This window comes from Ambystoma mexicanum, chromosome 12 (assembly GCF_040938575.1).
Source record: "Ambystoma mexicanum isolate Mex_15411 chromosome 12, UKY_AmexF1_1, whole genome shotgun sequence".
NCBI classification, from domain to species: domain Eukaryota; kingdom Metazoa; phylum Chordata; class Amphibia; order Caudata; family Ambystomatidae; genus Ambystoma; species Ambystoma mexicanum.
This window is the reverse complement of record NC_090936.1, coordinates 1,109,116,654-1,109,144,478: the sequence shown is the minus strand read 5'-3', so window position 1 is coordinate 1,109,144,478 and position 27,825 is coordinate 1,109,116,654. Positions and strand designations below refer to the sequence as shown.

General features: G+C 46.7%; 1 long non-coding RNA gene across 1 annotated transcript in view; it reads right to left on the bottom strand.

Moving 5' to 3' along the window:
• The window catches only part of LOC138514289 (uncharacterized), a 53,283-nt gene that overhangs the window by 11,266 nt on the left and 14,192 nt on the right, over positions 1-27,825 (bottom strand). Inside the window, exon 2 of the long non-coding RNA XR_011281907.1 lies at positions 17-218. This is a non-coding gene — a long non-coding RNA (uncharacterized lncRNA). The remainder of the gene's footprint in view (positions 1-16; positions 219-27,825) is intronic.

Genomic DNA, 27,825 nt, shown 5'->3' with positions numbered 1-27,825 from the left:
AAATTACATTGCTTACCAGACTAGAAAAGCCCGACTGGCTTGAAATCCTTTTCTTCATGTATTTCTCTTCTACTTTCATCAAGACCCTGTATCAGCCATTTACAATTAACTTCACAAGGAATTGCCAAAGGCTCAAATTCCCCATCCTTCCAAATACACAGAGAACTGTCGGAATCAAAGAAAAGCACATTGAAGAGTGCAATGATTTGAGTTATTGCCTAAAAGAAGAAACAAAAAAGTAAATTAGTATGCTCCAAGTATTTGTGAGCCAGGTCTGTACCCAAAACCATTAATTTATAGTGAGCTTGCCATGGATATTCCTGCCTCATGTGTCCCGATTTGTGAGTGAAGCGTCCCTTGGTTCTTGATAACTTGCTCCAAGACTCTGCCTATTGTGGCTTTCACTCGTTGCATCTGCTCGCTAATAAAATTAGAGGTGGGTGTTCTGGAGAGGCAATACGTTAACTGCAGAGCTCTTGTACCTAAAATGCTGCAATCATTTTGTGTGTGTCCTTTAAAAGACAAGCACATGTTTAAGTTTCTTAAATGTAAACAACAATAGAGAGTCCCAGCTTGCAGACCATGTGCAGGAAATGATAGGAAACAGAAATAGGAGGATATGCAGGGACAGAACACATGACCAAAGTCATCTAGTTATCTTTACTTAGGGGGAGGATATGGGGGGGGGGGGGGAGAACAACAAGTAAATATTACACCTTACCAGGAAGGCTTTTGCTAATATGAGCCAGGCACTATACTACAGAAGGTTCAGAAGTTTCCTCCCGCCCGCTTAAGCATTGCTACTTTGCCATAAATTATGCACTACAGCTGAACTAGTGCAGCCCTCATAACAGTGGAACAATCCTGCAAACAAGTAAACCAAGCCATGGGTAAATTTAGCAGAGGCATGGTTTCTCACTCATGTGCCAAGGCCCGATACATGCAGATAACTTATTACTTACAGGGTCGGGTGCACCTAACTGAGGAAGGCATGGACCTATTTGTGTGGAACATTGTAGGGGCATTGGAGCAGCAACCGTGTTAAAAGTGGGCAGCCAGTATGAGCATTTATCCCCTACTTGGCAACAGTTTGAAAACGACCAGTTTGATCAGTAGAACAGTCATTGTGTGGAATTGGGAAGGAGTCACCCCACCCACGAAAAGGGGGCCTCTGTATGTTGAACAGCTAGGGTGCCTTAAGGTAGTGGCCTTCAAACTGGTGGGGGGGGGGGGCGAAGGATGCCTGGTGGTGGGCGGCTTGAAGGATTATGGCGACTGTTTTTAATAGAAAAGGTGGGGGGCCAGAAACTATATTTTACTCAATGGGCAGGGGGGGGGAGGGCTTAGCAAAAAAAAGGCTTGAAGACCAAAAAAGGCTTGAAGACCACTGATAAAGGAACCTAAGGAGGATAGCTCAGGAGCAATGTGCTTGCCTTGGAAGCAAGAAGACACGGAGCACCACAGGTTCGAACCACAGGGCCGCGCTTAGAACCCTATGGGTATTAAGCGCATTACAAATAACCCTATCATACATCCCACTTTCAAATAACGAAGCAATTAACAGCACTCCTTTCACGTCAAGGTAAAACACCTGCTACCGCGCCAGTCCTCGGATACACAAAGCTGCTGAAAAATCTGGAAGAGCAAGGAAATTGCTCCAAGCTCCACAACATCAACGAGAATGAACTGGTCCCATCATTAGAAAAATAAAAAACAAAAAGCATTCACCCCAGATCATTATAAACCATGATCAAAAAGATATTTTCAAAATTAAATGACAGGGATCACTAGCCCTAGCAAGCATTCAATAAAGTTTACAGGCAAACTATCTTCAATTAAATGCTTGCGGTCAAGTGGTTGGAAAAAACGCATTGAAGGGGCAATAAAATCCACCCGGGAACCTCTTCAACCTATATAGAGAATGTGAAAAGCAAAATGCTGCTGCAGCGGTGCACGAATTGCCAACAGGGCGCCTAGAACCCAGCAAGAGATTGCGAACTCGAGAAGTCGCACATATGCGTAAACCCATACCTCATCAAGCGCCCATGCAGACGTGCTGATGTAAACTGATTACCATGATCTAAGAAAGATCCGAACGTCCCGGCATGGAAAACCGCAAGGAGGATTCCCTAAACCCAATACTCATCCAGAAAGGAGAAAACCAGACAATTATAGAGGACCCAACCCCCTATACCAGTCCAACAGGTGCCACTGCCGCAACGCTACTCGCCCATGCAAGGCAACCCACAAGATACACGTTAGGCACCGAAAAAGACACTGACAAACCACTAACCTCAGTGTTTTCACCCTCAAGAAACAGTCAGGAATATTTGTTAGAAAAACATGTGAACAATTGCAAACACCAGAGCGTATCACGCTCTTTCAAATTTCTGGGTGAACAACTCCTGATGAATGTTCAATATTTATATACTTACGCACTGAAACATGTTGATACTACAACCTGTGAATTAATACAGTGTGGGATGTTTTTACCCATGCATCCAAGCCCTACAATAAAACTGTGCAGTACTGGCATGGAAAACATCATGATGGCCAGAACTCCCCAGAGAGTGCAGAGGGAAAACATGAAGAATATGCTGCCACCCATTTTTGCCTATGTTGTGAGCACAGGAGGGCACTGCCTAAAACCACCATTGGGCTACACACACACAGTGGCCTGAAACCATTGGGAATGGCAATGCTGATTGCCAAAAAAGCAACTCAGAACTGTGGGGAATTCATTTTCTTAATCCCAAAAATGGTTGCATTACCAGTACTCACCACTATCAGAAAGCCGGCGTTTTAAAACCACCAGACTTTTGTGTAAAACTGAACAAATGAAACAAAACCAGACCAAGGAAAGACTTGCTAAGAGGTGGATACAATGTAAAACTATATTCTGAAATGACTTGAAGGAAGTAATTATTGAATGTATATGTAAAAATTGTAAGTGATTTAAACTGGGAACAAAAAGTGACATTTAGCTGAAACCTGGCTTAATGAAACTGGATTCTCCTGACAACTACCCCCGACAGGAGTTGAAACCTGCTCAGCCACCCTTCCCCTTGCCAAAAAGAGTTGTCACCTCTCTGATTAGATTAGGGGTGGAGCAGCTGGGGACTACAGGGAGTTGAACAAAGGCCTGTCCTGGACTCAGGCAAATGTTATATTGGGGGCGTCGTAAAAGTGGCTTCCTCTTAGGGGAAACTGGGAGGGGCAGTGCCTCTGCTAGCAGCTGAGCTTGGGGGGAAGTGGATAAACCAGTTATTCCACCCTGTGACGTGGGAAGCCACACCCCTTTTTTGAACAGGGCATAATTTTAAAAAGATGATAACTCATAGTGCGGACTTGTCCGAATTATACAAGTAATATTATTTTTGTGATTTTCCTGTGAACATTTTGAGAGGCGTTAGGACCCTGTGGTGTATTCTGGGGGGTTGCTAGCGGAAAATAGGGTCTCACTCCAAATGTATGCATGTTCAAAATCTGACACTTTATCATCTGTAACCCATATCCCTGGTGCACATTTGTGTAAAATCTGGAAAGGTTTAGAGGTCGTTATCTGGATGAAAAGGGGAGAATTCTGTCATCAGTGGACACGACATCATACAAAGACAGGGATCGGATGGTTTGGTGCTACAGAAAATATGTTAACTGGACCTATAATATTAGAAAAATGGTGCATAGATAAATATGTATTTGGGTCAGAAATAGATTTGTGTGCAATCTGACAAGGGGAGGATCCTCTGACCCATAAACAGACTTCTTCATGCTGACAATCCATTTCCTTCCCCCAATCATGGGAGAGGGGAGAATTGGGCCAATGACAAGTGAGTGGGGTAGGCTTAGCTAGACCAACGCACACACCCACTTTCCAAAACACATAAAAGACTGCTGGGACAAGTAGAGACATTCAATTCCATTTGCTGAGGAGCATGCTGACCGACGACTTCACATCCAGAAATCCAACACTTAGACTTCCAAGCTAAACAGAGACTACAGAACTTTGAACCAAGAAGGCCCACGGCAAGCAAAAGTATTTGTCAGCAGGCCTCAAAATCATTTGCAAACTCTTCCACAGCCGGGCGAGCTGTCTGAATTATTTTGCCAAGAACTCTTGCCAGTACCCAGAAAGCAGTGTTACATCCAGAATCCACTTGATCCGGACCGGAAAGCAGAGCAGTATCCAGAACCAGAGGCCGCTGAATCCAGAGAGGCTAGACCAGCAGAGCAGAGCTGACCCAGACCGCTGTGAAGTGCCGAGACCAGAACCGGAGTCCAGTCCAAAACCTGACCAGATCCGTGGCAAGGCCTATTTCAAATTTATATTTTGAGTACCTAGCAGAACTGTGCAGAACCAATCTTAGTTAAAATAATCTAATCCAAACTATTTTAACCTAAGTAGAACAGCCTCCTAGAAATCGTGTCATCTGTCATTTGTAAAGCTGCACAACTGTCACCTGTCAATTCTGAAGCTGCAAGCTGTCACCTGTCATTTTGAGTTTACTTTAAATCCGAAAAACTACCTTTGTTTAATTGTCCGTATCTCTGGAACCGTTTGGGCTAGGAACAAAATTCAACTTTCCTCTGAAATCTCAGCTATCCAACGAACCTAGAACCGACTCCTTATACTTTTGCCGTAATCACGATTCACGCACTCGCGAATTTCGCCGTGATTTGCGATTTGGCCCGATTTCTTTACCTGTAAAAAGATAGCAGCTTTTTGCTTTCCTCTGCTAAAAATGTGTTTGCCTCTTAATAACCATCCCTGAATCATTGCTAAAGTGAGCCTGGGCTCATCCCAAGTATCTCTCACTCACCATGAACCTCCTAAAGGGAATTTAAAGCATTTTCAGCATATTTCTCACTTCATTGCCACCACATTCAAAGCACTTGGGCCTGTGTTTTAAAACTCATACCGGTTTTCTCTAAGCTTGCTGGGGTGGGAATTGAATTTCATATTGTATTTGATTGCATTCCTGAGAACTGTGTGTGTTACTTCCATCTCCTTCCATTTCTTACATTGCATAGGGGAGGGGGGTGAATTGCCAGAGAAAAAGTGATTATCTTATCTTTTGCTAAAATCATATCAAGTATTTCTGTACTGCATTTTATTCCCCATTGCTTTTCCCTTGAAATCATAAAAGTATTTTTGCTACTTTATCCATCCTATACTAACTCCTCATTGATTATAAAGAAGTGTGCTAGTGTCAGATTACCCATTGTTAACATTTATAAGGGCGATATCGATTATTAATTTATTATAAAAGCGTGGTATCTATATTTTGTTTTATTTCTCAAATAAACCTTTTAAACTTGCAAAACAGAACTACTTCTTGGCTCAGTGGGGTCAGGGGGATTCTAAGAGAGGGGTGTTATATAGGGGTAGTCATCCAGAACTCATGAACTGGACATAAAGATATATCAATAAGGGTTTCCATTCAGTATCCCAGACTAGGCATTGACTTAGCTGTAGTGTTGAATTGAATCCTCTTACAACAGTGTCGAGAGATCAAGACGAGCATTAAGCTCATGCATGACTTCCGGTTCTTCTTTAGTACGAACTACAAGACAACCATGTTGAACATTTGATTTACATTTTTGTACATTGTGTTGCCCAGGCCACTTCTGCAGAGATTGAACGACAGGACTCGTGAATAGTACCTGGTGTTTGCGTTTTAGAATATCATGTTTTGATTTTTGTATGAATTATTGTATTGATAATTGAATGGTTTATGGTACTGAAAGATCTACTTGTTTAATCTTTTCAGTGTTCTGATCCGTCAGTATAACTAGAACATGCAGTAATCCTGAGTCCCTGAAACTTACATTTGTATATATTAGATCAAAACTTTGGGGAAATCGCTACATGAACAAACTAAATGGACCACCAAGCACTTATCTACGGAAAACCGACGGCACAAATGCTGCAGAGAATCGCGAGATGGGGACTCCGTCTCCAGGAATCCAAATACTCAATACTACACAAACCTGGCGAGGACGAAAATCAAGCACACTTCTCTCGACATCCACTCTCTGGAAGTACAACGTCACGATATAAGGTGGATGGATACATGAATTACATAATTCACCAAGCAATGCCACCTGCCATTGCCATGACAGGACATGCAAAACGTAGACCTGAAGATGCCACGCTAGCACTAGTAGCATCCTGCATCGGGAATGGAAGATGGAAATCGTTGGGAGAGGCACTTCAGGCAAGTCTGGTGCTGGATGAATGGCTGTTCAAAACACTGGCCATGTCAAAAGAGGAACTATCCATACCACCATCATCCCTACTGCTAAAGGGAGGCAGAATAATAATAATACTGGAAACTCTCCACCAGAAGGTCATAGAAATAGTACACAAAGGTCATTGTGGAATCACCTCCAAAAAACGCATGTTGCGAAGCAAGGTATGGCTCCCAGGAATGGACAGACCAATAGAGAAAGAGCTGAAATTCAGCCACCTCTGCCTGAGCTTACAAAACACAGTTTTCCCACAAGAAAATTCCAACACAAGAAAATTACACCCCTCTGGCCCAGGTGCAGGAGTGGTAGAGCACTTTATGGGCCAACATCAAGAGGGTAAACCGCATTGCAACAATTACACACATGCCCATCATACAAGCTCTCTGCCAACTCCTAAGAGATTACCGGAATGCAATGCATGACTCCATAGGGAAGTGTCGGGCAAGAACTCATGTTCAGACGTCCCATCAGATCAAGGGTACTGCAGGAGGATCAGGAAGTGGATATGAGCGAAGAGCTGACAAAGACAAGGGAGAGAGACAACAGTGCGAAGGAAAGAATGAAGGACTATGCAGGTCGAGGAAGAAGGGCACAAGCTGCAGATATATCAATAGGGGAGCAAGTGTTGGTACGACAAACCCAGGCTCACAAGGACATGCCACCATTTGATCCACGGGTCATGACGAGAAATAGTTAATTGTTCAGAAAAGCAGGAGAGGAAACCATCCGGACAAACGGTCAATGGAGTGAAGGAGAAGAAGAAACACATAAGAGGTCAGGATACTCGGTGGATGGAGATGAACAGGAAAGAAAGGAACATAGCAGCACAGAGGAACATCTGGATGGGACAGCTGCGCCTCCTCGACAGGGAAGGCCCCGACGCATCATAAAGCCTCGACGCTGGATTGAGGAATGGGGTAGGTCTATAATTATCTGGAGGGGAGGTGGGTGTAGCATCACGCAACATCGCTGTCATGGGGTGCTTCGATGCGCGAGAAAGGTCACGTGACCAACCATGAGGTGCGTGCGCATTGCGCGCAAAGAAAGCAGTTCACCCTCCATGGTGTCAGGGTGTTGTGTGCGCTGCAGCTACCACCGGTTCTGGGGCATCGTTCCCATTCTGGAATGTCTAGCACGAGCTGTTTGTTGAAATTAGAAAAGCAAAACTACTACTACCAGAATGCACAGAGATAACATGGTTGTCTGGATTGCTCCTCCCTCTTTATGGGACTGCCGACTATGCGCATGAATGGAGGCCACGTTAACGTGTCATGGCTTTTGGGGAGGCTGCACTTGCTTTTTGTTGTTCATTCCCAGCGCTCCTCCTGGTACCCGGGAGGAGGCTCGTGTTCTTGCCCCGACAATGGTCTCACCACCGGGGTTTGAAGTAAAACGCTTTGAAAACCTTGATCTTCAGAATTCAGGCGGGTGAAGGGTAATAACACAGTTGCATGGGGAGGGTAGCAGAATGCCCCGTCTCACTTTTTGCAATTCTGGCGTACCCACCCTGGGCAAAATAAATCATGTGTGTTTTCCTTTCTTTTTTTAAGCCAGGCAGGCCATGCAAGCAAGCCATGACAGCATTAAAAAATGTATTTCTGGAAATAGGGCCACGTAGATGATTAACTTGAACCTAGCTTGTGGGGACTTGGTAACGAATCGGCTAAGTGTGCGGAGAGCAGACACTTGTGGGATGTAAACCTGATGTGTCAAGGTCACATTGGGGTCACGTGCTCCCATGTCAGTCTTTAGACTCCGGGAGCATCGGACTTCCAATCTCCTCCAATTTGTCGACAGCACTGCGTGATCCTCGTCAGCTCCTTCCGTATCCTTGTGATTCGATTTCCTTCTACGGAAGGGTTGAAGAGCGCTCCGAAACTAACAAGACCGCAGCTGTTCTGGACATGTTTATGCGACTTCACCTTCAATTCCTCTGCATTACAGAAACTTGGATCCCCCTTCACAACTCTACTGTACCTGCCTCTCTTACCTCCTCCTCCTTTTTCTCTCATCTCCCGCCCTTCTCGTCGCGGCAGTGACCTTGGTCTCCTCCATCATCCTTACTGTCACCCCGCCTCTCCAACTCCTCTTCCCGTCTACCCTTCCTTTGAATATCTGTACAAATCATTTACTTCCCCTCACGTTATCCCTTTTCTAATAATCTACGGACCGCCTGGCCCCCTCTCTTGCTTCTATGATGACCATGATCACCTTCTTTTCCCTCATCTCCCCCTCTCCCCCTCTCTCAACCTTCACCTCCCCTCTCAACCATCCCCTCTTCTTTCCATTCTCGACTACTACTTCCTCACTCCCCTCCCTGCTTCTCCTAATCACTCCTTGGGTTCCACTCTTGATCTTATTTTTATCTCTACCTTCTCCTCCTCCCTATGCATCTACCCTTCTGAGCATGCCTTACTCTCCATTCCCTCACTTCCCCCCTCCACTCCCTCCTCTTCCCCCCTCCATTTCCTTCTCTCGACGGGATCTCTGTAACTTTAGCCCTTCTCTTTGCCGCGATACCTGCTCTGCCTCCCTCTCCCTCTGCTAATGAAGCTTTATCCTCTGTCCTCTTCTATCTCCTCCAGCCTTGATCAACTTCACCCACTCTCCTCTTTCCACCCTACCCACAAATCCTCTCAACCCTGGCTTTCCCCCTCACCTTCTGTCCATGCGCCACCTCCTCCGTCTCCTTGAGCAACGTTGGCTCAAGCTCGGCTCCCCTGCTAATCAAGCCTCCCATTTCTCATACCACACTCTTTAGGATTCCTGCCGTAACTCAGCTAAGCGTTCTTACTACTCTAACCTCCTCCAATCACAATCCTCCCATCCACGTCGTATCTTTCAGACCCTCTCTCTTCTCTCCCCACCTACTCCCGACCTTTCCACTACTTCTCCCCTCTCCTCCCGATTTCGCTCACTTTTCCTCATCTAAGATATTCACTCTGCGTCAAAACATTCTTCGCTCCCCTTCCTACTCTCCTCCTCCCCCTCTCTCACAACCCATTCCTCTTGCAAGTCTAATTTCTTCCCTATTACTCCTTCTGATGTTTCCCTCCTCCTGTCCAAAGCTCACCCTACTGAATCCCTCTGATCCCCTTCCCCAATTTCTCAAATCTACCCTCTTCTCATCCCCTACCTCACCTCCAACATTTGTCTCTCCACTGCCACCTTCAAACACGCTACTATTATTCCCATCCTTAAACCCTCTAACCAATCCTCTCCTTACTTCCAACTTTCGTCCAATCTCTCTTCAACCATTCCTTTCTAAGCTTCTTGAACACTTAGTTTACACTCAACTCAGCTTTTGTATCCAAGCTCTTCTCCCCCCTTCTCAATCTGGATTCCGCCCTAAACACTCCTCTGAAACTGCCCTCACCTCCGTTCTCAACTCCCTCCTTCCCACTCGCTATTCTAAGCAATCCTCTGTCCTCCTTGATCTCTCTGCTGCCTTTAATATCGTTGATCACTCCTTAACGCTCTTTCCTCCTTTGGTCTCAAAGACTGTTCTCAACTGGTTCTCCCATCTCTCCAACCGTTCTTTCACTGTCTCTTGGGGCAGTCGTACCTCTTCTACTCTCCCCCTGGACTTTGGTGTTCCCGGAGGCTCTGTACTTGGCCCTTTCCTTTTCTAACTCTACACTGCCCTTCTCCCTCCCCCCCCGCATCATCTCTTCCTTCGGCATCTCTCAATATTTCTATGCCGATGACACCCAGCTCTTGCTCTACTTTCACTCCTGACATCCACCTTAATCTTTCTTCCTGTCTCTCTGCTATCAGAAACTGGATGTCATCTCACACTCTCTCCCTCAATACTGATAAGACTGAAGTCTTATTTCCGATCCAAAACTCTTCCCCCTCCATTTATTCTCTTCCCCCTTCTAATCTCCCATCTCTGCCTCTGCTCGCAATCTTGGCCTTCACTTAGACTCCTCCCTCTCCTTTACCCACCACATTTCTCTTACCTCCCGCTCCTGTCACTTCAAACTCTTCAATGTTCGTAAAATCCGTTCCTCCCTCACCTTATGCCACTTAACTCTTAATCTCTTCCCTCATCTTTTCTATTGCTTCACTCTCCTCTTTAGCCTCCCTGCCTCACACCTGGCTCCCCTCAAATCCCTCCATCACTCTGCTATCCGTACCCTTGTCTTCTCTCTCTCCTCACAATTCCATTTCCTCTTCACTTTCTTACCTAGGCTGGCTTCCCTTTCATTCTCAACTCAAACTTAACTTCCTGTCTCATCTTTAAATCACTTCATGATCTTGCCCCCCCACCTTTCCTCTCTCCTCTCGTTCTATGCTCCTCTCGTCCCCTCAGATCTGCAGATCTCTTCCTACTCACTGTTCCTCCTTCCCCCTGTGCCCATTCTAGTTTCCGTTCCTTTCAGCTCCTTGCCCCTCTACACTGGAACACTACCTGTCTATCCGCTCCATTTCCACTTACTCCTCCTTCCGTTCCTCCTCGAAAGCTCATCTTCTGCACTCCCCGTCCTGGTAACCTGGCTTCCCTCTTACTCTTCCTGTTTAGAGTCTCTTATACACTCCTATGAAAATTGTTCTATTTATTGTTTTTGATGGCTTGTCTCATGTTTTATAATTATGCTTCCATACGTTTTCTTGTTGTTTAATGTAAAGCGATTTGGCGTAAAGTGCTATGTAAACTTAAATACAAACCTGAACGGCATCTTAAACACTATAAAAACACCAGGGAATGCACATGCCTGTGGCCATTCCGCACCCCACCTCAATTCCACGCTCCTGCCCACATTTAGTAGATGACCTCTATCAGCCCATTGAGTCTTTCCATCGCTTATTCCCCAGCAATCGCCACCCGATTTCTCTATTATCCCACAGCTTCTACATATGCGCGTGATGCACGATCGAGTCGAGCAGGTTATGCCAACATTCCTGTAGGATGGCTTGTAAATGCAGCCTGCAGCTCCTCCGCTGAGCCTGCAGGAGGGCTTAGCAGGGACTCTGAAGCCACCAAGGCCTGGGCAACTTCTGAACTCAAAGCTTGAGAATATGCATATTCGTTGCGCCCAAACACAGCGACCGCCTCAAAACAGTGCGGCAACTCTTTAACAACATGCGAGATAGCCCAGGAGGTTAATGCGCCACTTGCAGCCATATCCATGCAAAGTGCAGGTCATCTTTGCGATCCCGGCAGCCTCTTCTTCTGACTTCCATGAATTGAGGGAGAGTGGGGGACAGGGGGAGTAGCAGAGATGCGAGAGAGATGAGCGAGACAGATGTGGGGAGAGAAAACGAGAGAGGGAAAGAGCAGGAGCAAGAAAGATACAGAAAGAAAGCAACCTGACAGAATGGGAAAGGGAGAGGGTGGAGAGAAAGTGAGAGGAAACAGAAAGGGAGAGCGCTAGGGTGTGCAAGCAAACGGGAAGAAGGTGGGGAAACACGAGAGCAAATTAGAACTTTGGGAAGAGAGGAGAGGGAAGCGGCATTTCAGATTTACAGCACCAAGAACCTGAGAATCTGAGCTAGCAGGAGCTTTACAAAAGTACAAGTTCGACAAGCCTCAGAGTACTAGTTGCAGCATTTGAATGTGCCCACGCCTCTTGCCTCTCCTGCACTTCAAACCACTCCCCCCTCTCCCCCCCATGCAGATAGAACATGGTCTTTTTTTGTGCCCCAGTGGTCAGACAGCGTCCGCTCATGCCATGACAGGTTGGGGAAGGGGGCGGGGGTCACTTGGATTTCCAAACCGTGAAACGGCAATTTTTATCCCCCCCCCCCCCCCCCCCAACTACAGAAAGGATTAGGCCAATCAGAGCACACGAGTGCCTGGGAATTATCCAGAATTCCCCTCTCGGAGTTGCCTCGTGCATAGGAGCATTTCAGCACATGCTTCTCCCGACACCTTCATTCAGTCCTGGGACTTGAGCCAACACAACGTCACATAAGGGGCGAAGAGGAATAGTTTGATGGTAAACACAAAACTACCAGTCTCAGGATGCAGAGCGTTGCCGGCAACAAGCCCGAGGCTGTGTGAACGTGGGGCACTTGATAGTTACGGTGCACTAAACTTTATAGGTGAATGCCGTGCAGTTGTCTGGAAGGTGGGACTTGCAAGGCCCCATAGACTGACCAGCACATATTTAAATTTTCAGAGGTGTTAGCCTGTCATTATCGCAGTTGACACCAATGCCCCTCCCAGGATTTAATTAATGGCCTGGCCCTAGACCGGTTTGGGATATCGCTGGCTGTTATTAGCCCAGAGTCTGCCAGAAACCTTTTTTTATCTAGTTTATTTTGGAAGGCTACCACAATGTGCTCGACTGCTTTGTCCGACGAGTGTATACTTTTTTTCGCACATATTGGAGACCATCGTGGCATTCATTGGGGGGACAGGTCGGAAGGAGGGGAAGAGACACGCCTTTGCCATTAATTCGTATTCTTTCCGTAGTGTGAGAATTGACCTGGAGAAATAATACGATCCTCTCTCCTCTGTGCGTGCAACATGCTGTTTAACACTTTCCGTGCTTTTTCTTTTCTGCTTGTTCGTTTTTTTCATTCAAAGTTTAACATGTATTTTATTGGTTATTGCTTTGTTTTTATATGTTCCTCTTGCCTTGGTCCTCTTGCTTTTCTCCTAACCCAACACCGGAAGGAAGTGCCATTCTTGACGTAGATGTACAACGTGGCTGCTGTACTGATATTCAGGGCTTCAAAGCACTATAGCGCACCACACCGCACAGACGTTGCTTCTTGTCCGTCATTGTTCACTGAATGACCCCTCCCGCTTCGAACTGACGCAGCTCCATTCTGCATGGGTGTTTTTATCTGATGTGAAGCTGCTGTGTTTTTTTTCTCTTTTCTAAAAAGAGAAATGGCGAGTTCAATGGCAAAGTGTCCACGCACCTCTTCCTTTGCGTCGGGTCCAAATCATCGTGAGTCGTTTACTTCCTCTGCTAGGGGGGGGGGGGGGGCGGAATATTTCTGCTGTTATTTAAGTGCAGTTCAAATCTGTGTAACCCCAAAAGATGATATCTATACCACCTACCCCATCATCAAATTACTGGGACAATTCTTTGGCAGGGGGGGGTCCTTTTGGGGGCAATTGGTGGGGGTGGGGGTGGGGATTATGTCACTCTGAATCATGTAGTGTTTTCATTTATATATTTTTATTGGTGTAAATAGCATGGATTCGCTTAGAGTTGCCTGGATCCGGTGCCCCCACCCCAAATTGTCAAGATGTTATTTAAGTTTTTTTTGGGGTGGGAAGATTTTTTTAGCAGGTGTCAAACTAAAACCCCTTACAACACAAGCTGTGCGATCGTCCACACAAGGTTGCGCACCTCGTTTTAACCAGAAGGCTGCACATTTTCTGCACCCTGTCACTTTCAACATGGCGGGTCACCAAGCCAGGAAAATTCGGAGCCAAGGTTTTACGCGGGGAAAATACAAAACCAGGTCCGCCGTGAGACCGGTTCACGTCTCTTTGGGGGCAGCCTTTCCTTGCAGCACTCTATGCAAAACGTGGCTGGGAAGCAAAGGCTGGGCCGCATAAACACAGCAACTTCCTTGTTTCGGTTTGTCTGATGTGTGGGTGCTTTTGCTGGGGTTTTGAAGCCTGAAGCTCAGTTCTTTACTGAGAAGTGGGTGTCATGTGGTTTGCCGCCCAGGGCACACTGGCGTAACAGGGGCCCCCGCAGCCCCCGCGGTGCGGGGGGGCCCGCGGTGTGGGGGGCCCCACCAGCACATGGCTGGGAGGGGGCCCCAGTAAAAAAAAAAAAAAAAAAAAAAAAGAAAATATTTTTTTCTAAAAAAAAAAAAAGTTTCTTTTGAAATTCACTCTGCATTCATAAAGAAAATTTCTGTAACAGAAATAATTTCTTTATGAAGGCAGAGTGACTACAAAAAGAAACTTTCTTTTTGAAGTCTGAGGGCCCCCGTACCCCATGACATGGAAGACCCTAGGCTGGAGGCCTCCATGTCATGGGGTGGGGGGGGGGTACCCTATGCCTTCAAAAAGAAATTGTTTGTTTTTGAAGCCACTCAGCCATCATAAAGAAATTATTTTGATTATGGTTCGGTCCTTAACTGAAATAATTTCTTAATGAAGTTATAGTGACTTAAAAAAGAAACAATGGGGCTCATTCTGACCATGCCGGTCCGGAAACAACGGTGCTGGTAAGCTTACAGGCACTGTTGTTTCCGGACCGGCATATTACAGGTCTGCCTGGTGGGGCTCCCGTGCCCGACAGGTCTGACCCTGCCAGGCACAGCAGCCACGGTAGGCAGACCTGTCACGGAAGCACCGGCACCGTTAACAATGGTGCAGGTGCTTCTGTGTCCCCATTCCCGTGGAGTCTGGGGTTTAACGAAATTACCGGCACCTGATTTCCCAGCCGCCGGACTTGAAATAGCACGGTGGCACCGGGAAGTCAGGCCATAGTAATTTTTTATGGGTCTGGCGGCAACCCGCCGGTAGCACCGGCATGGTTACCGGTGGACCCGTAATGAGCCCCAATTTCTTTTTTAAGTAATAGGGCCCCCCCTCAACTCCATGAGGTGTGCGTGTATGAGTCTATGGTGAAAGGGTGCACACTCAAATGTATAGCCGGCTGCCTGTGTGTGTATGGTGAAAGGGTGCACACTTAAATGTATGGGTGGCTGTGTGGGTGTGCCTGCATGGTGAAAGGGTGCACACTTAAATGTATAGGTGGCTACCTGTGTGAGTGTATGGTGAAAGGGTGCACACTTAAATGTGTGGTTGACTGGGTGTGTATAAGGTGAATGGTGTGTGTGCTTGTGTACAGGGGCACAAGAAAATCTTCATTCGGGGGGGCTAACCCTTCAAATGTTGGGAGAGGCGCTAACTTCACATGCGGTGGGGAGGGGGAAACTTATTTGTGTGGGCGCATCCAAATTATTTACGCATTTTAATGAGACTATTCTAGTGCAGATTCAATGTTACAAGCAGTGAACTCTCTCCTATAAGTCTCCTGTTCCCTCTCTACCCTTCCAATCACTCCCCTGGCATGCAAGTACTAAACCCACATCACGATTTCAATCCCCTAAACAATGTGGCATTTGAATGCAGGTACTAACAGTGAAATGCTTTACGTTGGTAATTGCTGGGTTCTTGTTAACAGCAAAAACCAGGTGCCGTTTAAAATCCTGTTCGGTCTGGCAACTGCTCTAAAGGTTAGCCAAGTTGAGTCAATATAGCCCAAAATGTCAGGGGGGGTAGTGCTGAAGCCCAGTCAACTCAATGGTGTTGCGCTACTACTTGTGTTTAATGCCTTGCTTACTCCTAGCCCTATTCTTCCTCGTCCCAGTACTTATATACGAGGCAGTACGTGTGTTTGAGGCACTCTGCCTCATACAAAAGTACTGGGAAGAGGTAGAGGTACATGGAGGTAATGCCTGATTTAGCTACGTGTAATCTTCATCACTCCTAGTCCCACTGTTCCTCATCCCAGTACTTACCTATGAGTCAAGGAGCCTCATACGAAAGCTCTGGGACAAGGAAGATGGACACAGAGGTAATTCTGGGCCAAGGAGCTGATTGTGGAGGTTGGGGTAGTGGGTGGGAGGGAGAGTGGATGTGTGGGGAACAGGATTGTGTGATAAATCATAATGGTTGTCCATGTCCAGGCTAAGCAGGCATGATATGTGGTATTAGTGGCTAGAGAGGCATTTTGATTTAGCCAGTCTAGTCATTCCTCAGTTTGGTATGACTTTCTTTTAACTGGACATTTCTGATAAAGTAGTCCTGCTAACTTTAATTACCTGGCTAGATTGGTGTTTGGGTGCTGCCAGTCTAGTCATTTCTTACTGCGGCATTGTATATTTTTCTGGGCATCTGTGATAAAATGATATGATGTGATTCAAGTCATTTATAACGTGCCTGTACACAAGTGTACACAAGGGAGGGATGATAGAGGGAGGACAAGACAAACAATCTCACTAGGCCTTGTGTCATTGTGAGAACGAGAAGTGCAAGGGAAAAGGGAGCAGGGAAGTGCAAGTGAGAGGGGAGGGGAAAACAGGGCAGCAATGCTCTCAGTAAGTGCAGCCAGGGCAGAGCAGCTATTGGTTGTGCAAGGAGAACAATGGACTGCAGGGTTACAGTTACAGCCCCTAAGTGCATGGTAGGCCCGGAGGCAGTGCAAGGGTGACCAATCAAGAAAGAGCCTGGACTCAGAGAGACTCTGAGGGTAGCCAAGCAGCCAGTCAGTACAGCAGACAGGTAGGTCATGTAGGTCAGCAGGGGGGGAGAGAGAGCGAAAGCAGCAGAGAAGAGGAAAGCTTTTAGCTGCTTCTGAAACTTCAGGTTGTCCGCCTCAAGTTTGAGAGGGGCAGGGAGGCCATTCCAGTTGGAGGCACCAGCAGAGGAGAGAGGTCTACCCCCACTCTCTGCCTGGAGAAATGTCTAAGCCTTAGAGAGTTGGAGGTAGCTGAGTGAAGGGTTAGAAAAAGAAGGTATTTTGGAAGAGAGCATTGGATTTAGTGTTGGCACTGGCCCCAGAAAGCCTTGCGGGCAATGCAAAGGCTCTTGAACTTGATCCTTGCAGCCAGTGGAGAGATTTCAGGGCTGGAGAAATACAATCCCAGGGCTTGAGGCCAAGGCTAAGTCTTGCAGTCCTGTTCTGGATTATTTGCAGATGACGGAGACGAGAGGAAGACAGATTGAGAAAGTGGCTGTTGCAGTAGTCCAGCTTAGAGACAGTGAGCTTCTGGTGGAGAGTGAGAAAGGGAAGAGTCCCTTTGAGGAGGAGCAGCTGGTAGTGGGACTTCTTGGTGATGTCCGAGATGTTAGGAGAGAAAGAGTGTGGCGTTGAAGATGACACCAAGGTTTTTTGCCTCGCAGGAAGGCAAAGGAAGAGGGCCCAAGGTGGTCTGCTATAGTGAAAGAGGAAACACAGTGGCAAGGGTCCCAATGAGAAGGATCTCTGTCTTACTGGCATTAAGGCAGAGATTGTTGGAGGCGCACCAATCCTGAATCGTGGATAGACAGTCAGGAATGAGCAAGAGAGGAGAGGAGGATGAGGGGAGCCTGAAGGAAAGCTGAGTCATCCGCACAACACTGAAAGTTAGAGGATAAGGTAGAGATCAGGGAGGCCAAAGTGGCCAAGTAGAGGTTGAAAAACCAGCGTGAGAGGATAGAGCCCTGGGGAATGCCACAGGTAGAGAGAGGTGGCGGAGAGAATGGGACCACGATCGACCTGGGAGCGGAGTGGCGGTCCAAGTGGAAGTAGGTCAGTCACTCTAGGGTCTGATCTGTGATGCCCAGGTTCTCACAGAGTCGATTGATCAGGATGGCGATGTTGACCCTGTCGAAAGCAGAGGAAAGATGAAGGGTGAGAATAGAAGGAATGCTGGAATCAAGGTTAGAGAGCAGCACAGGTGTTAAGGAGAGCAGTTTCCATGCCTCTGGCAGCTCTGAAGCCAGACTGATGGTCATGGAGACAACCAACAGATTCAGTGTGGAGAGTAAGCTGGGAGATGGCAAGCTTTTCCAAGAGTTTGCTCAGGAAAGGTGGAGATTGAGCGATAGTTTTCCGGCAGGTAGGATCAGCAGACTGCTTCTTGAGGAGTGGGTGCACAAGGGAGTGCTCAAAGGGAGAGGGGAACATTGCAGTGGCGAAAGATTGATTACAGAAATCGGCCAAGGCTGGAGCGAGGGTGTCAATATGGGCTTTGATGGTTCTGGAGGAGCAGCGGAGCACCTGTTTGGACAACACTTTCATAGATCGGACTTGTCTAGAAACCTCGTCAGGTGTTGTCAGAGAGAAAGAGGAAAAAGGAGGAGGAGAGAAGAGATGGCCAAAATGGGCCGAGAGAGGAAGAGGACATAGAGGACAGGATGTCCTGAGATTTAGCAGAGAAATGAGAGGCCAGAGCTTTACAGAGGGCATGGGAGGGAACAGAAGAGGTATAGACCACAACAGGATTGACCAGTTCCTTGCAGATTTTAAAGAGTTTGGCCGTGTTGTTCGAGGCCATGGAGACACATGCTTTATTGTGTGCTCTCTTCTTGATGAGTGTTATTGCTTTGACTGGCATTTTGCTGAAAACAGTCTAGGTATGTCTAAATGTGGCCTGGCATTCTGTACTATAATGTTATTACGTGTTTACACTGGTCTACATTGTGCAGCCAGTTGGAAACATTAATGTTCCTGTGCACTGTTGGTGACTTGCATGTATTGGATTGTGTTACCCTACAAAACAATTGCAAACACTCTGGCTTTATAGCCAATTTATCTCAGAAAGTGTGCTGTATATTGCATTAAAACACATATTTATATCTTTTTCCTAGTGCAGTGTGCGGCATACCCCTTCAGCAGCACGTTCATGCGTATTGTGCAAGCGTGACAGTCTAGGCCGGCCCAGAGTGTGGCGCAACCCGTGATTTGTTGCCGAGTTGGGGGGCCCCCTCAGCATGGCTCGCAGGGGGGCCCCCACATTTTGTGTTACGCCACTGCCAGGGCAGTGGCATCAGAGCAGGCGATCCCAGAAGCCACGTTATGCCACTCGAGGCGTCGGTCCGATTACAGCAGATGCCAGTGCTGTTATCCGGACTCATTTCGGCGAAAATAAAATGCTCGACATAGCTGCTGTTCCGGTCGTTTAGGAACATTGCAAACCACACTATGAATACTGACCTTATAGCCAATAATAAAAATGCGTGTCGCGACATGTTACATATTTGCCACTTGACAGTCTCTCTCACATCTGCACATCGACTTTCCCATGCGATGTGTGCATGATTTTAAAAGGCACAAATTATTTTTTTCTGAAGAAAAATAGCTTCCACTTTTTATGGCGTCGTGCGATGCTGCCATGCATTTTCACATCTGTCCGGGCCGTTCACTGCGCGATTCCTGCGTTTGAGCGGCGCAAGGCCCCCGCGCCCCCATCTTTTATGCACGCGAGGTTGCGTCGTCCAGCAAACAGAATGCGCTGAGCTGCCACATGACTCGGGCGCATTGGCCAGGCCACAGTATTATGCAGCGGTTAAGGTCTTCTAGTTATTGTCCAAAGGGGAATTGGGGGAGTAAAGGGAGGCAAACTTGAAACTCCCGCCTTACCCTAATATGCGATTTAATATTAGCAGAGAATTTGCCAACTACACTCCAGGGACGGTGACTAGCACTTCGAAAACAGCTAAGAAGTAAACAGTGCCATTGAAATGCGGTGCATTCTGCCTGCCCCCGGATAATTCTTTGAAACGTGCGAGCATTGGCTTTACAGCATGCCATGCACCCTTTGTTACTGATCTGCACACGTGCGTTATATGCTTGAAAGAAATGTGTCTGCACAGTGGCCCAGAGAGACCTTAGTTAATAGCGTCTTCCTGTTTTTCTATATACCTCTTAGGAACACCTACTGCATGCTAGTGAGCAGTACATTGGGATTTCCTGTTAAATCGGGCCTTTTAGGATCTCAGATGAAAGGCCTATTTTCCTGTGCGAAGGCCCCCTTTCCACACCCCAGTGGCCTATTTCTACTTATTCTTCCAAGGGACGGGCTTTTGTACGTTGGCTAACACGATGTCCAGCTCAGGCCATGGCCGGAGGGGTCACCACTAAACAGCAATGATCAGGTCAAACTGTAACACACGTAGATCAGCTGAGCCCGGGCACAGGCGGGTCTCTTTCCGTCCAGTGAGGAAAAGCACAGCTAGAGTATTAACCTTGTCATGACCGGTCCGGTAAGTGGTCTGCTGCACCCAGCCAGACCCGTGTGCGACTGATGTCAATCGCTCCCAGAATGAGAAATGTTCTACATCACCTGGCTCCAAGGACGCGCTTGAATTCCGTATCCACCTGGAGAACCGTAATGCGAACACCAGACACAATTAGGACTACAAGTGACAGTACACATTCACCTTTGGTAAAAGCCTGTAGTACACAGTAAAGTGGTAGCGATGGCTGAGCAGCCAGACTTATCTCAAGAGTAAGTGAGCAGTATCAATAGTTACACAAAGGACAGCAAGTTACTATGGTTCAAACAAACACTTCCTCAAGGTTTCTGAGTAAAAGAATATACATTCATTTACACACATCAGTTGTAAAACAGTTCAAGTAAAGCAGCAGAAAAATCTCAATATACTACACAACACCCAATGTGAGCAAAATGGCACTCCAGCAATTGAAGGGAGGGAAAGACAAGGTTATTCAAAAATTAAGCAGCACCAACAAGTAAGTAGGCAGGGCAATCAAGAATAGAAAAGGCTTACTACAGTGAGGATTCAAATCAATAGGCCTGGGCCATTGTTAATGGTTTGCAGTGGATAACACAGTTCAGAGTAATTCACGGTTAAGTCTTTGCCAAGAGTTCGAAATGGAGTTGGTCGGAAGAGTAGAGTTCAGTAGTTGCAGTCCTCTTCCTTCAGATTCTCTTCAGCTCTCTCGATCCAGTGGCGACTCTGCCTTCCAAGTCACAGAGACCTGCTTTTTATGTAGTTTTCCCCCATTCACACACAGCCTGGCTGTCAATCAAACAGCAGGGAGGCTGTCCTGGCAGTCACCTAGCCAATCAAACAAGCGTGCGACTGGGTCTCCAAGGAGACCCTGTGCATGTGGCCTAAAACCCCTCCCTCACATCCTGTCTACCTAGACTCTCAGGCGCCTAAGGAGGGCTTCTGTGCAGAAGCCCGCCAAAGAACGACAAACAAAGGAACCAAACCTGGTTTGGCGTGCAGAGTAAAACACGAGAAAGACCTTTACAAAAAGAAATGGCGAATAAACCCAGCCAAACAATGGGGGTCCAGCGGATTAAAGTTCGAGGCTACTAACATAGCCTAAAACAGTACCAAGGCTATTCTCATAGACAGTGGTAGGAAAATTGGTAGATACCACTGCCACCAGCCAAATCGTAAAGAAAGGGGAATGAAATAATGTTCCATGAGAAACAGACAAAAAGGGATAACTATTAATCCTTTCCAGTACTCTATGTAAGATAGTTTGTACTGGGTCTGTGAATTTAAAAAGAATAAAGTCAATGGCAACTTTACATGTTCTGGGAGACAGTAGTCATTCCCAGAATATGGAGTTTAAAAAGTGGGAAGTCTGAAAGAGACAACCCTGTGTCACTGCACTAAAGGGGCAGTGTGACACACAGTAAAAAGATGATGCTATGGAGTAGGTGAGGCTCCACAGTCTATGAACACAAACATGTAAAACACAAAAAAACACATGTAGGAGTGGGAAAAAATGCTCACACTCTTACCAGGTGAAAAAAATAAATCCTAGAAATCCAGCAAAGCTGCTGAGGGTCTCAGTAGGTAATGGAAATTAACCATTCTGGAGAATTCTCCTTAACATCTGTATGGATTATTAATTGGTAATACTAGTGCCATCATTTAAGCATTTGCAAAATTGGTGTGATTAAAGCATTCATGGAGCTTGGGTGGCGAGAAGCAAAGTGCAACTGCACTTCTGGATTCACACTTGGAACAGTGTGGTTAGGGAGCGTCCCCCGACCTCAAGAATATGCTCTCTGGCTGCAGATGTCTTGATCAGCCGAGCCCTCCCCCTGCTGACATCCTGCCAGAACACCGCCCACGCTCAATGAAATGACAGGGCACACACGTGCCAGACAGACAATCAAGCCTTTTAGGGAGACAGGCTGAGTGTAGGAATGATGGCCACCCCGAACTCTGAAGGTGGCACTAGCACAGAGAGTGCAAGGGAGACGATCAGTGCCATAGTCATTGTGCTACAGTGTGTGGCCCACTTCTGCAGATGACAGCCCTCTCGACCTCGAGAGCTGAAGACACTGGCTCCAAAAAATGCACAAACCGCTCTAAATGTTGCTTACTCGGTGGAGAAGACGTCTGGAAGGTCCGGAGACCATTGGCCAGTTGCAGGCATTTGGGTTACAGGCATCAGTGGGTTGCAGGCACCAACGGGATAGAGAACCCAGTAGGTTACAGATATTAGTGGGTGGCAGGTGCAAGTGGGTTGGACGAGCAAGTAGACTCCAGACACCAGTAGGTTGCAGAGGCTTGAAGGCACCATTGGAGTAGGGAACCCGGTAGGTTGCAGAAACCACAGCAGTGTAGGTGCCAGCAGTGTCAGACTGGGGCATAAAATTGTCTTGAGGATCAATTAAAAAGTGGCTCACAGTTACAAATGGAAATTTCTTTTGTAACAGACTGTTTAAGTAGTACCCAAGGGGTTCGTTTTGATAAAATGTGATGCTAATAGTGCATTTTAAAGAATATTTATTCAGAAACTCTGATCAAAACTACTAGCTGCATGGTGGTTCAAACTGGCCCACATGGGCCAAAAAAGTGTCCCACTTCAACCACAGGAATTGGCGCACACTAGCATTTTGTGTTTTGGTTCAGGCATTGCCCTATGGCCCGTCCGAAGTTGGGTGCCAGTGGGCTGCAGAGTCTTGAAGGCACCATTGGAGTGCAGAACCCGGTAGGTTGCAGACAGCAGTGCTTGCCAGAATGCTGCATCCATCATTGGAGAGGCCAGGAGACTCCAGATATCAGTGGGTTGCAGGCACCCGTGGTTTGGAGAGCCTAGTACAGTTTCTAGATGTCCGTGGGTCGCAGACATCATTGGGTTTCAGAAGTCAGTGGGGGGTAGACAGCAGATGGTTGCAGGCATCTGTGAGTTAGAAAACCCTGTGGACTGCAGCCCCCCAGTGGGTAGCAGAGTACAGATGTCAGTGGGTAGCCACCACTGGGTAGCAAAGACCAGTGGGCTGTAGGCACCAGCAGGCTTCAGACACTGCTGTTTTGCAGACATCATGGAAGGAAGGCATCGGATAGCATGCATCAGGGGGTGGCATGCATCAGTGGGTTGCCAATGTCAGTGGCTTGGAGAACCCAGTATGTTACAGATGTCTGGATGGTAGAGAGACTAGTGAGCTGTGGGCACCAGTAGGGTGGAGACACTGCTGTTTTACCAGCATGAGCGGTGGCACATATCAGTGTGTGAGATGCAGGCATCAGTGATGCCTAGCATCAGTTGTTGCAGACGTTTGTGGGTAGGGACGTTCAAAAAAAAAAAAAAAAAATAGCTCCGCCCACTTGCAGGAACTGGTTCGTGTTTGGCAACTGTCCTCTCCTTAAACCAACAAGACTACGTGAAAGGGAAACGGATCGTTTTGTCACAGAAATAAAATAAAAAATAAAAACTAGGGCACTGGTCGCGCGTTTCTGCTTCCCCGGAGCAGCGCGAGGACCCGAGTCCCCGGACTTTCCTGTGTGGAATTACCAGACACAAGAGCCCAGCTGGCATCGGCCGTCTAAACCATGATGCTCGGAGCCCAGTAGGCGATAGGAAAAGTGGTTCCCAAAATTTTTAAAAGGGGAAAAACGGTTCATGCATTTGGGAAGATGGTGTACTGAATTTGGGCGGTGGGCTGCCCGGTGTGGAGGAGATGAGAGGGCACTTTCTTTACTAAGTGCGAACAGCTGGAAAGACCCATGGGGAATTTGCCTGAAAAGAGGGAGGTTTTTGTCTTACTCGGTCATGAGCTGCATCACATTTCTTCCTATTACATTTTTTTCTTTTAAAACAAAGAAAAATCTGAATTCGGTTCTCTTGAAATATGCATCCGTACCCCGCCCTCCCTGCGGACGACATGAGGCCCCATAGTCACCTAGTGAGCTTGCCACCCCCTCTCTCTCCCCCTGGCAGGAGTGAGTGCCTGAGAGGGACTGCGTGGCCAGGACCGAACCCAAGTGAAAAAGGAAGCTCTTCCTGGAATCATTCTGGAGTCATCCATGGCTAATTCAGGGAGATCCATCTGAAACCATCCTGAAGTATGTGTAAAGGCCGAAATATTTAAATGAGATGACTCTAGAGTTATAACACTCCAGGATGAGTTCTGATTTCTTTCAGTGATGATCTTGTATTACTCCAGGATGACCCCATGACAACTTCAGGATGGGTGGGGAGGGAGGGAGGGAGGGAGAGAGAGTGCAATTAATCCAGGATGACCCTGTGACAACTTTAGGATGGGTTTGAAATTGGGAACGATGATTGCAGACAACTTCAGGAGGAGTATTTCATGTTGCTTACAAAAGATTTAGGAAAGGGGTTTTGATTCCTTGTGTGTAAGACAGGGCGGTATTACTATGGGGCGAGTCTAGATGGACTTATGGATAGTGTAGTGGAAAACCTCAAGGGAATTTGCAGCCGTCATTCCATCTTTGTCTTCTTAGCTAGAGCACTCAATTGTCTATGGTTCGCTGATTTTGTATACAAAATTACAAATCCAGCCCACAATGTCACAAACCAACCTGTAAACTCCCTCATTTCAGTTCTTACCTCTATCTAACATGGCATCACAGCCAATAAACTGCCACAATTACAAATCACTGCACTAAAATACACACTTTCAGTTCCCTAAACAGAATCCGTTAAAGCTCTACCTGCATGACATACTGCCGATCACTTAACCCAATATCACTATGAGCAGCTAGCAATTAGTTTGACCATTCACCACACCCAAGAAAACACTAGCTGCCCCCCCATCAGAAATCCATAGCACAAAAACATGTACCATTTATAATTTGGCACCAACCCACAAATTCACAAATCAACTATACAGTACTACACAGAAGAGCACTTGCATCTTCAGTCAGAGCAGCGTGTGAGCTACAATTACGTTGTCAATTAGTAGCAGAGGCAGATACAGCAACCAACCTCGGTTGAGGGAGGTTCCAATTCCGTGGTATTTTAATACCATATTCTGAATGATTGCGCAGGTGTGTGGGAAAAGTGTAGGTATCACTTCCCTCTCCAGGCATGACGGCATACTGTAACACGGACACACCATTGAGAAGATGTGATCGAGTTGAGCTTGTCAAATTAGATCTGTCTGACAAAACATTCGTAGTAGACAAAACATTATATTTCATATTTTGTAGTTTTTTGCGCAGCTACATCTTTGGGAACTGCAACATTACACTGAGACATCTGCCGATTTAATGCTGTGACTTTCATTTGTCCAGGTGAAGTAAGAGGCGGGTTCTCAGAAAGGAATTTAGGAAGAATGAAGAACACTAGCCATCCCTGCCAAGACTTTTCCAGCTTGCGTGAACAGCCAATAATACGCATCGGAATAGTCGGTTTCCACCCATCAGCTTTTACAATATAATTCCCTTGTTTTGTCACTGCATGAAAAATTGTTCACTCCAGATTCAACAAGTAGCTGCTTTTTCTCCTCTACCTTTCTTTTTAAAGCCTCAATTAGTCCCACTGCATCCCAATAAATTATTTTGTCTAACTGTGTCTTTACTGTTTCTTGGCCGCGGGTATGAAAAAGGCAAGCTGAAACTTCATAATGTGACTGGAGGTGTTGCTTGAGGTGTACACTGGGGTAAGTGAATGCCCTTAAGCGTGATAATGTCTGTCCCAATTCGTCCCCTTGGATTTTTGCTTATTTTTGCTCTCCTTGGCACCCCCCCCCATCCCGATGCAGCTACCCACAACTCAGTCTAGCTGCACACATACTTTGACCTGGACTAAGGTCCACGAGGACGTTAAACCTCAGTAGACCATCTATACTTTAGAGAGTTACTCTAGAGGAAAGATGTTGTAAAAGAGGGGTGGGCATTGTGGCTTTAACTAGGTGCACCTGCTCGCGAATACAATTAGGAGGTGGATGTTCTGGAGAGGCAATACGTTCTTTACTGCAGAGCTCTTGTACCTAAAATGCTGCAGTCATTTTGTGTGAGTCCTTTAAATGACAAGCACCTATTTCAGTTTCTTAAATGTAAATATCAACCATAGAGTCCCAGCTGGTAGATGTACAGGAAAGGATAGGGACCAGAAATGGGAGGGTATGCAGGGACAGAACCCATGATGGGGTCGGGCTTGGCTAATATGAGCCAGCTACTATCCTCAAAAAGGCTCAAAGTCTCCCCCTGCCCCCACAAGCATCACTACTGCCATAAATTGGGCACTACAGCTGAACTAGTGCAGCGGTCATAGCAGTGGACTGATCCTCCAAAAAAGTAAACCAAGCCATGGGTACATTTTGCAGAGGCATGGTTTCTCACACATGACCCACGGCCCGATACATGTAGATGACGTATTACTTAGAGGGTCAGGTGCACCTATGAGGACGGTATGGACCTATTTGCATGGAACATTGTGGGGGCATTGAAGCAGCAACAACTTTAAAACCAGAGTGGGGCAGCCAGTAGGAGCATGTATCCCCTACTTGGCGACGGTTTGAAAGCAATCAGCCTGATCAGTAGAACAGTCAATGTGTGGAACTGGGAAGGAATCACCCCACGCACGAAAAGGGGGCCTCTGTATGCTGAACTGCTAGGGTGCCTTAAGGCAGTGCCCTCCAAACTGGAGGGCCCGAAGCATGCCTGGTGGTGGGCAGCTTGGCGGATTATCGTGACTGTTTTTAATAGAAAATATAAGCATTTGTGGTGCGGGGGGGGAGCAGAAACTACATTTTACTCACGGGGGGCTCAGCATAAAAAGACTTGAAGACCACTGCCTTAAGGGAATAAAGTGACCTCCCACTTTCACATAAAGTAATGAACAGGACTCCTTTCACGCCCAGGTCAGAAAACACCTGCTACCGCCGCGCCAGTCCTCCGATACACAAGACTGCTGAAAACACCAGAAAAGCAAGAAAATCTCCAAGCTCCACAACAATTAACGAGAATGAACTGGTCCCTTCATTAGACACAAATCACCAGCAAAAGTATTCATCCCAGATCATTAACAAGGATCAAAAAATATATTTTCAAAATTAATTACAGGGATCATTAGCCCTAGCAAGCAAGTTAACAGGCAAACTAATTAACTGCTGAGGTGAAGTGGTTGGAAACCACAAACTGCATTGAAGGGGCAATAAAATTCCTCTGTGAACCTCAACCTATTTAGAGAATGTGACAAGTAGAACTAGAACATGCAGTGTTCCAGCAGTGAAGGTGCTGGACAATTAATGGATGCCACTTTTGTTGGCTGGTGTTCAATGGCTTAAGTGAAGGCAATGATCAAGGTTCAAGCATCGTTTATAGAAATAAATAGATTGGGGGTGGGTGGGAGGTGGGATCCGTCCACTGTTAGAGGAGCCTTTTTCGATCCCTTCTTAAATGTGAGCTTGGATGGTCAATATCTGCAACCATTCTGTGCGTAGAATCACAACCGCAAATCTAATTGGAGCTCCCTGTGCCACCATAAGCAGGAATCAAAGAAAGCATTCATCAGGGCTTTTCAACCATCTCGAGCACGAGACTACCCCTGGCAGTGTGTGCAGCACACCCTGTACAACACAGCAGCTCAAACAGTCTGCCACACACTCCAAAACTTAGCCAGCTTTCATGCCACTTGTCACCCTACTTCAGAATTAAGCAATATTAAAGATGCTGCGAAAATCACACACGCTTCCACTGAGCCCACACAAGGGAAATCTATGCCAGCGGGCGTCTGTGCAAAGGCAGGCATCTGTCTGGGCAACTTATTGAAAATTACAAGCACAGTGCCCTTTATATACTATAGACACATTCTCACTGGGGGTATGTGACACTGCAATGTTCTTAAGCCGGCGAACAAGTCAAATCTTTATCACTGGGCCCGTGCAACTCTTTTCTTCACAGTAAAGCACAGG